We start from the raw sequence: 15,143 nt of genomic DNA on the forward strand, positions 1-15,143 counted from the left end.
CCTACCTCTCCCTCTCTCTCTCTCTCTCTCTCTCTCTCTCTCTCTCTCTCTCTCTCTCTTCCCTCCCTCCCTCTCCCTCTCCCTCTCTCTCTCTCTCCCTCTCTCTCTCTCTCTCCCTCCTTCTCTCTCCCTCTCTCTCTCCCTCTCTCTCTCTCTCTCCCTCTCTCCCTCTCTCTCTCTCTCTCTCTCCCTCTCCCCCTCCCCCTCTCCCTCTCTCTCTCTCTCTCTCTCTCTCTCTCCCTCCTTCTCTCTTCCTCTCTCTCTCTCTCTCTCTCCCTCTCTCTCTCTCTCTCTCTCTTTCCCCTCTGTCTACACACACAGTGATTAGTCCTTCCTGTTGACATAATCACTGGACCTTGGAGAGAGAGGGTGTTTAAATCATCACTCGTCCCTCATCTCCAGACCCTCATGGACAAGACGGTCAGTTGAACCCTATGAAAACAAAATGTTTTCCATGCAAGCGCGTTTAGAGCCCCCAAATAATTAGTTTAGTTTATTTAAATCAGGACAGTGCATATTGATGAACCCGTACAAAACATGTAAATATGCCAGATTGTAGCCCGGAGGCTAGTTTCCATCTGGAGTCCATTAGGCAGGTTGATGTTACAAAACAAAGTTACAAGAGGTACATATATAAAACACAGACACAGAACAATATATAGAACATGGAAAAATGGCATGCAGTTAGAAGTGTACGTGTTTTTGATTGGCTCTAAGCCACACCTTTAGATCAATCAATCAATCAAAGCTTTATTTGTATAGCGCATTTCATAGCCAGAGGCAACACAATGCGCTTTACAGAGAACAAGGGAGGTGGGCATACGACCCACTCTCTACATATTCCAGAGGGAAGCAAAAAAAACAAAACGATGTCCCTTAAAGGTGGTAAGAGTGGGGCAATCCCTTCTGATTAATGGGAATGGACTCTTACTCCAGCCCCTTATTCATTACTTACTTCTGTTTTCTGTTCTTCTCAACTCCGCCGGGGTGGAGAGCCCCTGACACAACAGTACAGAAGCACGGTTTGGTTGAAACTTCATAACTCTCCTATGATGTTTTTAGCGCTTTTTGCTCTGAAAATGTAATTTAATGTAATTTATTGCGCTATAAATGTTCTTAGCCGGTAGACAAACATACTCCAGGAGCTTGCTCCATCGCCTCGTTGAGAGGAGTCAGGGAAGAATTTTTACAGCTCACCTTTCTGGCCTCCGGATGATACTGTTTTTTTGCTTCCCTCTGGAATATGTAGAGAGTGGGTCGTATGCCCACCTCCCTTGTTCTCTGTAAAGCGCAGTGTGTTGCCTCTGGGTATGAAATGCGCTATACAAATAAAGCTTTGATTGATTGATTGACAGAGCCAGCTAGCTTTGTAGTTCCAAAACAATCACATAACAATGAACTATTTCTAAAGACACACAATGGTACTGTTCATAAAAATGACGTACCACCATGTGACGTGCGCTTGTGTGTGTATGTTAGTGTCAGTCAAGCCAATCTTGGGAGCACAGTTTTAAAGTGTGTCTCAATAAAGCATACCCACTCAATGCCCCCAGCTTGAGAAACAAGCTCCTTCTTGTTCCCTTGTCAGTGTCCTAAATCATCCTTATCATCCCTTGTTTACTATCAACAGTGTTCAGGTTGACCTGGTCGTCAGTTGACTTCACTTAACGGAGCGTTTGATGTGAAATGATAAAGCTGCTATTAACTCCCCTGCGTCAATGGAAGAGCAACGTTTATGAAAGGACGACTTGTTGGCATTACTGTTACCGGCAATTATTAAGTTAAGAAAATAGGTGCGACACAGACTACTGAATTGATGGCTCGTCCCTTAGTGCTCGACCACTGAATGTGTCCAGAAGCCAAACTATCTGCTCACTCATTCAGTGTTTGTTTTTTAAACATTTTTATTCTTTATCGTGTGCGAGGCCCTCCCCTTTTATGATTAGTTTTCCAGGCATTTATGATGGAGCTTCTATTTTTTTTTTTTTTTTTTCCCCCAGCTCTCTGGAAACAAGTCGAGTGGAGTCAGCAGAGATGAGGGATATAAGAAAGAAGCTTTGACTTGTGGAGCAGTTTGAGTGACAGCGAGGTTAACCCTCCCCCCCTGGTCAACCCTCCCCCCTGGTCAACCCTCCCCCCTGGTCAACCCTCCCCCCTGGTCAACCCTCCCCCTGGTCAACCCTCCCCCCTGGTCAACCCTCCCCCTGGTCAACCCTCCCCCCTGGTCAACCCTCCCCCTGGTCAACCCTCCCACCTGGTCAACCCTCCCCCCTGGTCAACCCTCCCCCCTGCGGTATCTCTGGACCATGATGACTGCTCTGGTATCTCTTGGGCACAGTGAGCTGTTGAGATCGCTATGAGAACCAGGAAGTAGGAAGCTGGGTATCCATGGTGACCACAGTTTACTCCGCCCCCCCCTCAGAAGCACACCCAAGTCATGAGCCAATTCAGCACGATCATATTAGAGACAGAAGATTCTTTACTTTCCTTCTGTTATGGAGATTTAACGCTGGCACAGATACAACAAAAATAACTGTTTGGCTGTCGTACAGTATGTACAGTTGCTCATCTCAAAGCTCTGGCTGCAGCGATTGAAATGAGGCCATTGAATACAAACAAGTTGGCTTTACATGGTTTATTGCAAGTTTCTGGTAGTACACAGCAGATTGATACACTATATTACAAAAATAATCTTAACGAGACAACTTATGTACAGAGAGGACTTGGTGCTTCTCCTGCTTGGCACCGTGAACATCAGACTGATCCATGCATGAACTGTATTGGAAAAACCTGCTGTTGAGATGATGCTGCAGAGCCAAAAAAGCTAGTCTGGGGTTCTCACCCGAAATTAACACGGAGTAATGGAGTATGACACCCACAATCCCCGGTTATGTGGAGAGAGGTCCTGGAGATTGTCTGCGGAGACCTGGGACTCATTAGATCCAACCGTCTGACTCACTGAAGCTGCCATATTGGTCTTACCGCTGCTTCATCTCCTGCTTAAGCCTGGACTGCATGAGCGGAGATGATCATGTTTAGAGGTCGTTAGCTGTTAACCTTGCTCGGTTCAGGGTCATTTATATGGTGGTCAGTTAGGTACCTGTTGGGCCATTCGGCCATGAAATAAATGTGCATGTCTGTACTTAAAAGGGTATATATATACTCAGTTTTATATGTAAGTGATACGTACAATATAAGGACCTTTTGATCAAAACGGGTCCAAACGGGGCCAAAATAGCACCATTCTCATCTTGTCGTCTCTCTCATAGTAAACAAAAACACAGGAGTTTCTCCGGGAGAAACTCAGTCATCTCCTGAGTAGGGCTGCAAAAAGTCCAGGATTATTTACAAACTTCCCGTTGGAATTAAGGGGAATAAACTGGGAAAACTGAATTTATTCCTGTTAATTCCCATACATTTCCAGTTTATTCATGTTAATTCTCGTTCATTCCCGTTCCCGTTGGGAATTTTGGAGAGCTTGTGAATATTCACGGGATTTTTGCAACCCTAATGCCGAGTGAGGCAGAAAAGCATTGGTTGACCTCATTTATGCCTAATAGCTCATTAAGACACAGTGATGACGACTCCCTCCAAGCATCCTGAATCTAAAAGGATTTGTTCCTGACCCTCACCTCTCCGGAGCCTCATGACATCCACCCAGCCATCCCTCCCCTGGAGAACCTTCCTCCCGGGGGCTCAGAGCTGCCCTTCTCCCCTCAGCTGTGGAACGAGGTGGATTCCGGTTGTTTGGCCGAAATGTAGACATTGCTACTGTAGATCAAAACGACTTATGGGAAACAGAAGGGAAACGGGAAATATATCGTTCTAATGTAATAGTTGGATTGCCTTTCTCTGCAAATAATATAGGCTTTTAATGTTGCCAGGAAATAATAACTAACTTATTAACAATTTATTTACAGTAATAGTTTTGATAAGGTCCAGGTCACTGGATATTACTTCCTGTGTCATTTATAGCCAAAGGGATATTTCAGCATGATCGCTAATATTAACAGCTAAGACGAGTGATTGCTCAAAGCTGTCCTATGCTATGTATGGAGATGCACTGTATGCAATATGCAATGTATGTATGTATATTCTTCATAGACGATACAAAAAAAAGAAATATTTCCCCATTTATTTAAAAACTAAGGAATCGACTGCAATACACTTGTCAGCAACTTTTGAACAACACAACGGAAACCAGCACCATCTTTTTCACTCGTTTGTGCAAAGTTTGTCACTAGGGATATCAAGCTCATGGAACCAGGGTGCTGTGTGTCTCTTAGTCGCAATAGTTTTGCAAGTTCCAGAGGGAATTGAATGAACCCTGCTAGTTCAAGGACAAAAAACGTAAACCATGTGACCCTGCATCTCCAGAGAATACCTGACAATCCCTGCAAAAGGGGGTTTGATACCTACAGAGGGAAGACAATCACTACAGTCTCTACATCCACCTACAGGAGGGCCATCGCACTTTTATGCTATATCATCGGAATATGTGTTGAACGTAGAAGCGCTTAGCTAAAATAAAACATGAAAGACAAAAACAAAAAAAGCAAAGACATAAGATGAATCAAATTGCACCTATTCTCAGGATTAGGGGAAGGGATCACGTAGGGGGGGAAAAAATGCCCATCCAAAACAAAACAAGTTGCTTGTGATTGGATCTGGTTCTGTGATTTTAATGGAAGGTGTTCTGATTGGGTCGGATCATCAAGGAAACCTTCTTCAGGGAGTAAGCTCCGCCCCGGAACTCGGCCCAGTAGACGCCATCTTGGTAGCGGCTTCGGTAGTGCCCGCCCCGGTACCACACGCCGTTCAGGTTGGAGTGGGCGCAGGCGTTGTACCACCAGCCTCCCTTCTGGTAGTGTGCACAGTTACCTAGACAACAAAGCATCTGTTCAGCCAGGAATAGAAGACCTTTTCACACCCGTTACACCAGCTCTAACAGGACTACATTACATTACATTACATTACAGTCATTTAGCAGATGCTTTTATCCAAAGCGACTAACAATAATTGCATTTAACGTAGGAAAAGCCAATGTACTACTACTTGCCAGAACTCACAAGTGCATCTTCTCTCTAAAACAAGTGACTAAGTCTAGTCTAGTGCTGAAGGCAAAGTGCAAGAATAGCAATCTAAAGTACAGTGCAATATAATATAATACAATAAAATACAATAAGTGCTTAGGCGGGAGGATTGTTGTAGTACTTCTTGAAGAGATGAGTTGACTAGAAGGCCTTTTCACATCCGTTACACCAGGTCTAACAGGACTAGGCCTTTTCAAACCCGTTACACCAGGTCTAACAGGACTAGAAGGCCTTTTCACATCCGTTACACCAGCTCTAACAGGACTAGAAGGCTCAAAATTCTTGTACTTGTTTGGTCAGTACGTATTCATTTCATCCTTTCAAGAGGCTTTGCCCTCATCACCCAATCCCACGCGAGTCACCAGCCCTGGGGCTGGGTGAGTAATCAGGACTGTCTGTCTAAGCCGGAGCATAATGCTCTATTCCATAAAGTGCCCTTCTAGGTGGTCTTTTTAATACTTCCTTATTCTCCTCATTCTCAGTGCTGAATAGTTTCAGAGCTCTATGGCAACCCTGAGCTGCTCTCATTGTTGAGCAGGATAGAGAGAGAGAGAGAGAGAGAGAGAGAGAGAGAGAGAGAGACCAATTATTGAAACAGGTCTGTCTCTCCCTCTGTTCCTATAGAGAGACCAGCCTTGGAAACACAGGTCTGTCTCTCTCCCTCTGCTTTCCTGGAATCTGTTTAGTCATGCGTTACTTGTCAAGGCCCTTCTTTGATGTCTAAGCGTGCTGTGATGGTACTTTTGAACAAGCAAGGTATTCTGTGGTCGTGAGCAAGCTATTAATCATCTTTGCCGGCAGGCCTCGAAACGACCTTGAGGAGATGAACAGTCATATTGGATTTGACCACCAGTGGCCTGTCTCCATGAATCAGACGAGCGTTGTGCAGGGTGGGTAGGGGGGGTAAATCATCAAGCAGACATGAATACACGTACTGTACATTCAGGGATTTATCCGTTGGGTGGATAGTACTTTATTGATCTTCGAGGAGAAATGACTGTTACAGCAGCAGTGTGACTGCCACTGGAGGTTTGGTCTTGATGTATGCCTTTTTTTTTTTTTTTTACAGATTATGAAAGTGTAAATTGTAAGCTTTCAAACGATGTGCCTTGCATTGAAATCTGCAAATATTCGAAGAAGATATGCTTCTGTGAATGTTGGTATACCTAAAATCACTAAGCAGAGAAAAAAGGCTTCAAAGATTCAAAGCTGTTCACACTTCTCATAGGACATGGACTTAAAATATAACAGTATTTAGTGATCCTAAAACTGTTTGTTCTATTGAGTGGATTCTTCGCAAACTTCGGTTTTCATAATCGCCTACGTCACCCACTTCATAGTCAACTACGTCACCCACTTCATAGTCACCTATGTCAACCACTGCAGACATCAGGATCAAACCTCCAGTGGCGGTCACCTACGTCCACCACTGTCCTTCATGCCAGCCAGCTGGTCTGAGTACTGACGGAGGCCAGCTGGTCTGAGTACTGATGGAGACCAGCTGGTCTGAGTACTGCTGGAGGCCAGCTGGTCTGAGTACTGACGAAGGCATGCGCTGCCGGGTCCTCACCTGTGTACACGTCGTGGTCGCGGTCCAGGGTGGTGAACTGCTTCCCGTTGTGCCAGGTCAGCGAGTCGCCGGCGTTACCGTGGTAGCGGCCCACCCTCAGCTTGTAGAAGTCGGCCTCCGCCTCCACGCGGAAGCTGGCGTACTCCGCGAAGGTCTTCCGGCCGGACCAGTCTTCCAGCATCACCAGTAGCTTGTAGGTGCCCTGGTTGGTCAGCCAGTAGATGTTCTCCAGGCCCAGCCAGTACTCGCCGTCGATGTTGCCAAACCCTTGCTGCGATTGGGTAGAGAGGAGAGAGGAAGAGAGTTTAAGACTAGGTTCATCAACGTTCCAGCGCCAGAACCTTTGTCTTTACTGTCGGGTTCTTTACCGGGGTTGATGTTGGACAAGGAACTAAAACTTTCCTTGTCGGTGTGAATCAGCAGTGGTGCTTTGATCATCACGTCTGCAGAATGTCACCTTAAAGGCAGCGGCGTTCACCGTATCCCCTCTACACACATTCGGAGTTTTGCAATTACACACGGATCTGCCGCCTGCCCTCGGCCCCGATAGACCAACCGCCCGTCTGTTCAAAGGCGGGGATTACAGCATGTGCAATTCTGGTATGATGTCAGAGAAAAAAGTGGTGGCATAATGGCAGGCTGTGTTTAAGCTCCCTACGCGCCCGGGACCGTGGCTCCCATTAAAGCACACATGGACTGAATCAGGAGGCAGGCCTTTCCCTTGCCAACTGAGAGCATGTAATTTGTGACTCGTGTGTTTTAAGGTGCCTCGTGTTCAGGGGGAGGGGGGAATGTTCTGTTGTGTTCTTGGACTTGTTTAAGGGGAAGGTCAGATTTAAAGGGGAAGGAGGGATTTGTTGGGATAGACTTGTCCGCCCTACAGTAGGTAAATCTTTCCCCGGTAAATGTTTTGGCCTGTGTGCTCACTGCTCGGCTGGCGTCATTCTGGTTCAGACGGAAAAAGGGGGAAACCATTCTTCATAGGTATTAGGTCTTCTACAAACCACTCTTCAAAGATATTAGGTCTTCTACAAACCACTCTTCACAGATATAAGGTCTTCTACAAACCACTCTTCACAGATATTAGGTCTTCTACAAACCACTCTTCACAGATATAAGGTCAAAAAATATAATATATAAGGTCAAAAAATAGATGTGACGTTTCGAGCGACAACGTCTGAGGAAGAGCGTTGTCACTCGAAACGTCCCATCTATTTTTTGTCCATAAATAATCTATATGGGAGCTACAGTGTGCGGACTCTTACTTTCTTTAGTTTATCTGTATCAAGAATAATCTTGGAGCTGGCAGCAACATTTCACTGTGACTGTACATCGTACATTACATGTGACGAAGAAAAGGAGTCTTGAATAAGTACCCCCCTGGCGGTTAGTGTGCAACACACACACCAAAAAAAAACGGTCATGAAATTTTAGTATTTCACTTGTTGCTGCCGCAACTTTGGTGAAACATTTTATGATAAACATATGTATTCTTGGGTCCAAAGTAGAAACAGCTGCTCTTACTAGTCATACAGGTACGTAGAGAGGTCGTTTCTAAATCTCCTGAGGGGAAATACGATGGAGGACCTTCGTTTCGCATACAGTAGACACCAGTGGCCTTCTCCAGGTGGGAGAGAGAGGGAGTTACCTTGTAAGTCTCCCAGTTCCTGAAGAAGTTGACGGAGCCGTCCTGACGCCTCTGGATGACGGTCCAGCCGCCCGGGTCGTGCCTCTGGTCGCACCACACCTGCATGAGCCGGTTGGCGTTGTCCGGCTTCACCAGGTACATCCCGCTGGTGGTGTGGCCGTCCTCCAGCGCGTGCAGGCAGTCTTTGAAGGGGCCTGTGGACGAAGGGAGGGAGGGATAGAGTAAGACTATAGCCATGTTTCCATCCACACGTTTTATGCAAATTAAGTTATATCGAATTAAAAACGCCTTATGGAAACGGTCAAATTCGATTAAAAGTCATGAAAATCGACAAAAAGTTTGTCTCATCGGATTTTCTCTTGTTCGATAAAAGTCCTTTGTGATAAATGCTTTATCCGATTTAAAGCTCTAGATGGAAACGCACGTTCACCGGCTTTATTCGCATTCCTATTTTTATATTTTCACACAATTCGATTGACAAGTGGACGGAAACATGGCTTATGTTCCATAGGTTATTTTGATCCAGAAGTATGTTAACCTTATTAAACGTACATAACATCAACATACACCAGTTACTGGTAGCCAAAACATTCAAACCACGTCTCTTGTGCCGCAATAACAACGGGAGGGGGGGGGGGGGGCGACACATCCCACAGATGCTCGATCGAATTGATATCTGGGGAAGAATTTGGAGGCCGAGGCTGAACCTTGAACTCTGTCTTGTTCAACAATTTTTGCAGTGCGTCAGGATGCTGAAAGAGGCCACTGCCACCAGGGAATACTGTTCTCATGAAGGGGTGTACTTACTGGGTCTGCAACCATGTTTCGGTAGCTGGTACGAGTCAAAGTAACACCCACATGAATGCCAGAACTCAAGGTTTGCCAGCACATTGCCCGTAGCATCACACTGCTATATTTTTCACCTCACCTGTCAGTGGTTTTAACCCTTTTAATACGACCACGTCACCGGCAACATTTAAAAATATCTAACAAATATTTAATAATATACGAAGAAATATCTAACAAATCTAAAAAATTCCACACTCCAACACTTGCTGAAAGCTGAGAAATTGCGCTTTCTAGTATTATAGGGAAAATCCAATTAATATTCGAAATGTTGTCACTTTATTTTCAGGGTTAATAGGGTTAATGTTGTGGATAATCGTTGCGAATGTGGACCGTCCATCCAAACGCGAGTGACTGAAAGGAAGCCTGGACGCTGTGGGAGTCCACTCTGGGAGGAGCGCTCGTTCAAACCGCGGTTTCACGTTGCAAAGGCTACCACACATTCCCTGGTCTCCCGACGTCTCACAGACGGGCACACGCTTTTCCACCTGCTGAGGCGAAGCACCTGGTCAGCCCCCCTCCCCCTCCCATCCGCTCGATGCTGACCTCAGCCTTGCGGCTCCCCCCGGCCTGCCTATTCAGCCACCCCCACCCCTCTCTCCCAAATCCAGCATTAATCCCCGGGACTCCCACTCTTTTTTCCCCTTGCTGGAAAAACCCTCAGTACTTCGGCCTAGAATTGACTTTGGCTGCGGTTCTGGATGGGGGGAAGCTGCCGGTACGCCAGCGCTGGCCAAGAGCAACACTGGCACGACGACCGCAGAAAGAGGTAGCAGCTAGCGCTCTGAGAGGCAGCGAGCGCTAACGGTACATCCCCCCAGTAGATTAGCAGGTCCTCTCAAGTATCTCTTAATGACACAGCTGTTGAGCTAATTTTATCGGAAAAACGGTAGCATAGGTCAGCTCAGCATGATGGTGCTGAATTGCTGACTTAAGGGGAAAACTTACTTACTTACTTACTTACTAACTCATGGGGCTGATCAGAGGTGCAGAGAGAACTAGTGTCAATCAGGAGTCACAGCAGGTGAATGACTGAATTACCACTTACATAAGATTACTTGCAGACCGCTATTAATCGACCACAAATGAAGCCTTCAATTCAGGGGTCCCTCCCTGCCTCTCCGACTGGTCAGGAGTACTTATTCAGGCATCGCTGCCCCGCGACATCATTTCCTGTCGACTCTCAGACCGTTTAGGGATTTTCCGGTTTGCCCTGAGTGGTAATTACCGCGCTGTTTTTATTATGACTGCACGTCTAGCCCGGTGTGTGTATACGTAGCGGCGATGCTAAGCGTTAAATTGATATCGGGGCTACAGAGCTTAGAATCACACATGATTGTACTGTATCAACTCAATGATCCAGGAAAAATACAGTATCAAATCACGCATGATTTTCTTTTATGGACTCTTATGTTTGTCACAACACATGGAAAAAGATGAAGGAATGTGTCCGGTCATTACCGGAGACTTACTTTGGACTAAATTGTAACTTGGCGTATGCGACGCTAGTTTATAGCAGCGAGAACAGTGCTCTTCTCAAGTCTGCTGGACAACCTGAGAGAAACCGTCACATCCAGAACTTTCCGTCCCGGCGTCTGAGGAGGCATCCTGTAGACTATTGTTTCCATGTTCCCTCTGCCCGCTGGCGACCCCCGTCTGCCCGGAATACCAGCGGTTGGCGTTGATGTGTTCTACCTCGTCTGGAAACGCTTGGCGGCCGCTCGGAACGAGAGATCCTGCGGCTGTTCTCACAAGGCGGTTTTTCCGAAATGATGATGAAGCCCACCCAGGGTGCGGTGGTGACCCCCTTCCCCCCACCACCCCCCAACCCAACACACTCACACACCCTCTACTCTGCGTGGTTCGGTCCCTGTGCCAGACACAATCAGGGTTAATTTGGAGGGAAACGTGTGATGTTACTGTGTCGACTTGTCTTTCCACCATGTAGGAGAATGCAGGATTTAAAGACCTGAGCTAATTGTGGTAGCTGAGCTCTGTAGGAGGTTCACTGTCACGTACTGCCAACGAAAACGGGGCCCGACAAATCTAATCATCTCACTTCTCTCCGCTCTTGACTTTCCTCCAGGTCCTCACAGATACAGGCTGGAGCGCAACGCACCGATCTGCTCCTGCCTTTATGAGCGCAGGCTTCCTCTATTCACATCTCTCTCTCTCTCTCTGTCTCTCTATCTCTCTATCGCTCTCTCTCTCTTCCCTCTCTCTCTCTCTCTCTCTCTCTCTCTCTCTCTCTCTCTCTCTCTCTCTGTCTATCTCTGTCTCTGTCTCTGTCTCTGTCTCTATCTCTGTCTCTATCTCTCTCTCTCTCTCTCTCTCTTTCTCTTTCTCTCTCTATCCCTCTCTCTCTCTATCCCTCTCTCTCTCTCTCCCTCTCTCTCTCTCTCTCCATCTCTCTATCTCTCTCTCCCCCTCTCTCTCTCTCCCCCTCTCTCTCTCTCTCTCTCCCCCCCCCCTCTCTCTCTCTCTCTCCCCCCCCTCTCTCCCTCTATCTCCCCCCCCCCCTCTTTCTCTCTCTCTCTCTCTCTCTCTCTCTCGACAAGTGATTTAGGGCCCGCTGCGGTGAAATCAAGTCGCCCTAAAACTCAAAAGATGTGAGGTCCACTGCAGCTGAGCTGTGTGTGTGTGTGTTTGTGTGTGTGTGTTTGTGTGTCTGTCTGTGTGTGTGTGTGTGTGTGTGTGTGTGTGTGTGTGTGTTATTGAATCCCGCATTCAGGCGTCTGCATGTGATATCCCCTCAGCAGGGCTCGCTCTCCCTGAGCTCGTCATCAATCAGAACACACGCTGTTGTCTGCTACTGGTCTCCTGTAAGCACACCTCTCCGTTTCTCCCTAAAACCCCGCCCCTCCTCTCGCTGCGCTCTGGCGTCTGTCATGTTTGACTGATAGCTCCCTTGCCCCCCCTCCCTCGCCCCCCCTCCTCTCCGTCATTCTCGGTTTCCCGGGCTGCGGTCGGAGAGGTGTTGTCGTTTTCACAGACCCGCGGCTCAGGTTCCCCCTCGCGCCTCATGAAACAGCGGGGGTTGCCAGGTTTGGTTTTTTTCCATGGCGTCTGCCAGCACCCTCCTGACAAGCCCTCCCACTCCCAGACGGCCAAATGCAAATCACATTAGAACCTATCGTCCCGCCCCCTTTTACTCTTCTCTTGTCAGAGTTCATTTGTCTCGGAGCACGCCTCCACAAGAACAAGGAATCTGATTGGTGATTACGCCATTGTGTGATTCCGGCCAGGTTCTAGAAGGCTGATATCGATCACCACCCATCTGGAAGACGGCGGTTGACCGTTGGACAGTTTCATTGTTTCACCATCGGTACAATATTCAAGATTAGTCAAGTTTGATCTGCCTATGAAATAATATATTTACAATGTCCTTTAATGTCCTTTGTAAGTCAGATTCTATAAGGTATCCTTAAGTCCTTGCCCATCACAAATACAGCTTCCAACCCTACGACAGATCTAGCAACCTGTTCTACTGCAATCATCACTCTCCCCCTACCCCCCTTCCCATCGTACCAACTAGCACATAGCTCCAGTGTTTACCTCACAACTGTTTCCAGAGGAGGTTTGAACAGGGAAGTTACGGCCTCCTCTTCAATGGTTGTTTTTCTTGAAGGGGAAACCTTTATCTTAACTATTGCTTTGAAAACGTCAACAAGTATGCTTTGGTCTGTACTCTGCAAATATCCAGTACCCCCCCTCTTCCTCCCCCACGTGGGCCCCTGGCTGACTGATAGTCAAGCATGTGTCTTTAAGTGGATGTCAAAAGTTGTGGAGGGGGGTACTCAATTTGTTAACACACTTCTGGACAAAGGCCAAGTCTAGGGGGCCCCAACGCAGGCATTTGAGTCTCTCTCTACCACAGCTGTCAAACAGAAGCTCCTATCAGGATATAGAGCCATGGGGGAATCCTACCGCCGTCCAATCACGTCACGCTGACGTCCTCTTTGTCACTGAACCACCTTCTCCGTCTAAAAGTGCGTTTCCACATGAGTACAGCGGTTTCCTGAAGACAGGGGTTTCCTGCCGACGCAGAAAAAACGAATTGTGGTCCCTGAGGAAGCTGTTCGGACGGCTAGTGGCGGGAAGTGACCCCTGTCAGTCGTTGTGAGTCTGTTGAGAGTTGAGAGTAAACCTGACCCTAGCATCAGACACAGCTGAGTCATTCACAAAAAGAAGGCCATTGACCTTCTTGGTCAGGGACCTACCAGCAAATAAGCCAGCTGTGTCCTATTCTGCATAGCAACAAGACAGACAGGCGGCTGTAGCTCAGTTGGTAGAGCTGGTCGTTCAATGATCGAAGGGTCAGCGGTTCGAATCCCAGCTCCGACTGTCCACATGTCGAAGTGTCCTTGAGCAAGACACCTAACCCCAAATTGCTCCCAATGAGCAGGTAAGCACCTTGCATGGCAGCTACCGCCATTGGTGTGTGAATGTGTGTGTGAATGGGTGAACGAGAGGCCATTGTAAAGCGCTTTGAGTGCCGCTAAGGTGGAAAAGCGCTATATAAGTGCAGTCCATTTACTATTTACATGAAGAGAGACGCATGCAAATGTAGGCTGCTACTCATCTTTTGGTCGTAAGCATTACACCCATAGTGATTATTGATTATTGACAACACACCAAATCTATTATCAATTAAAGTTGCCATTGTGATTTTCTGCTGTCCTGCCTTTTCATAGGAATCTAGATACCCTCCTTTGACTGTCTCTGAAAGTTGGACTCTTGCTGTCTGCCCGGCCCCCAAGGGTGTGGTTGCCGTCGCAGGGGGTCTGAGCGTGTGGTAGTGGGAGGGGAACACACCGTACGCACGCCAGCTTTTCCGCTTGATAGCGGAGCAACAAAAATAAGTGAGCTCAGCGCCGGGGAGGCGGGGGATGATGATGTCAGACCCATGAAAACAACTCTGCTGTTGTTGATCGGCGTCGCTCCTAGCAACAGGGCATCTGGGAGGAAGTTTGAGTCGGGGTTTCTTTCTGACATTTGGTTTGTTTGAATTCCACATCGGCGAGCGAGCATCCCCTTGGACACGCGTTCAGTGGGTTCACTGTTTTCGTCTTGTTTTACAAATCAACTTGGATCTCGCTCTGGGATGTCGCCACACGATAGTATTATTCACCCCTGCTATTAGAACAGCAGAGGGGAGTCCTGTGGTGCAATCGGCCTCCGGATCCCCTAGCAGTTATGTCGACACAGGCGGCATCACCTGACTGAATTGCCCTCGCTAGCCCATAACATTGAGCAACTCAACGCTATCCACCACACCGCATCTCTGACAGCTATTTTGGCATTTACGCAGATATAAATCCCTCTTGTAGCTCGGGTGTTGGTGTACCAAACTTGAAACGAAAGTGGAGGCGCGTGTCTGGGTGGAGGCGCGTGTCTGGGGGGAGGCGCGTGTCTGGGTGGAGGCGCGTGTCTGGGTGGAGGCGCGTGTCTGGGTGGAGGAGGCGCGTGTCTGGGTGGAGGCGCGTGTCTGGGTGGAGGCGGCGCGTGTCTGGGTGGAGGCGCGTGTCTGGGTGTGAAAGTGATTTGTGGAAGCGCGTGCCGTCGGCGCTGGGCGTCATGACTAATGCTGTTGGGCTTCTGTCTGTGTGAGCAGCACCAGCACAGCCTCCACGCTCCCCCTCTATGAGGCCACCTCTCGGGGGACAGGAGACGTGGACGGGACACTCCGGTCCGTCTGGAGACACTTTGGGATAAGCGGTTGCAGGGAGAGAATAATGTTTTCGGGGACTTGGGGAGTTTGTTTGCCTGACGATTTATGCCTCCGTTCTTTTCAAAGGCATATTCAGAGCATCAATTTTCCTCTTTGCTTAGCTAATCTAATTTGAAAGCAGCTGTGTGTTCAGACGCAGGAACGGATTTCGGCAATGAACTCCATGGCTGGATAAATAAGAGTGGCGTGGAGGCGTGTTTAGAGAGGCCGAGAGCCAGGTCTCTCTTCCATCAGATCATCTCCCCCCGGCCTGAA

General features: G+C 47.8%; 1 protein-coding gene and 1 pseudogene across 2 annotated transcripts in view; one reads left to right on the forward strand and one right to left on the reverse strand.

The window, feature by feature from the left end:
• Positions 1-15,143, forward strand: part of LOC311327019 (ras-specific guanine nucleotide-releasing factor RalGPS1-like) — a 137,403-nt gene that overhangs the window by 66,862 nt on the left and 55,398 nt on the right. The gene's annotated exons all lie outside the window — the stretch shown is intronic.
• LOC311327084 (angiopoietin-related protein 2-like) overlaps positions 4,682-15,143 on the reverse strand; it is a 33,776-nt pseudogene continuing 23,314 nt past the window's right edge. The window contains exons 9-11 of the transcript in view: positions 8,312-8,505; positions 6,664-6,934; positions 4,682-4,881 (exon numbers count right to left, since the gene is read on the reverse strand). The product of the transcript in view is annotated as an angiopoietin-related protein 2-like (transcript). The remainder of the gene's footprint in view (positions 4,882-6,663; positions 6,935-8,311; positions 8,506-15,143) is intronic.

Source organism: Borostomias antarcticus (assembly GCF_949987555.1).
Source record: "Borostomias antarcticus genome assembly, chromosome: 30".
NCBI classification, from domain to species: Eukaryota; Metazoa; Chordata; class Actinopteri; order Stomiiformes; family Stomiidae; genus Borostomias; species Borostomias antarcticus.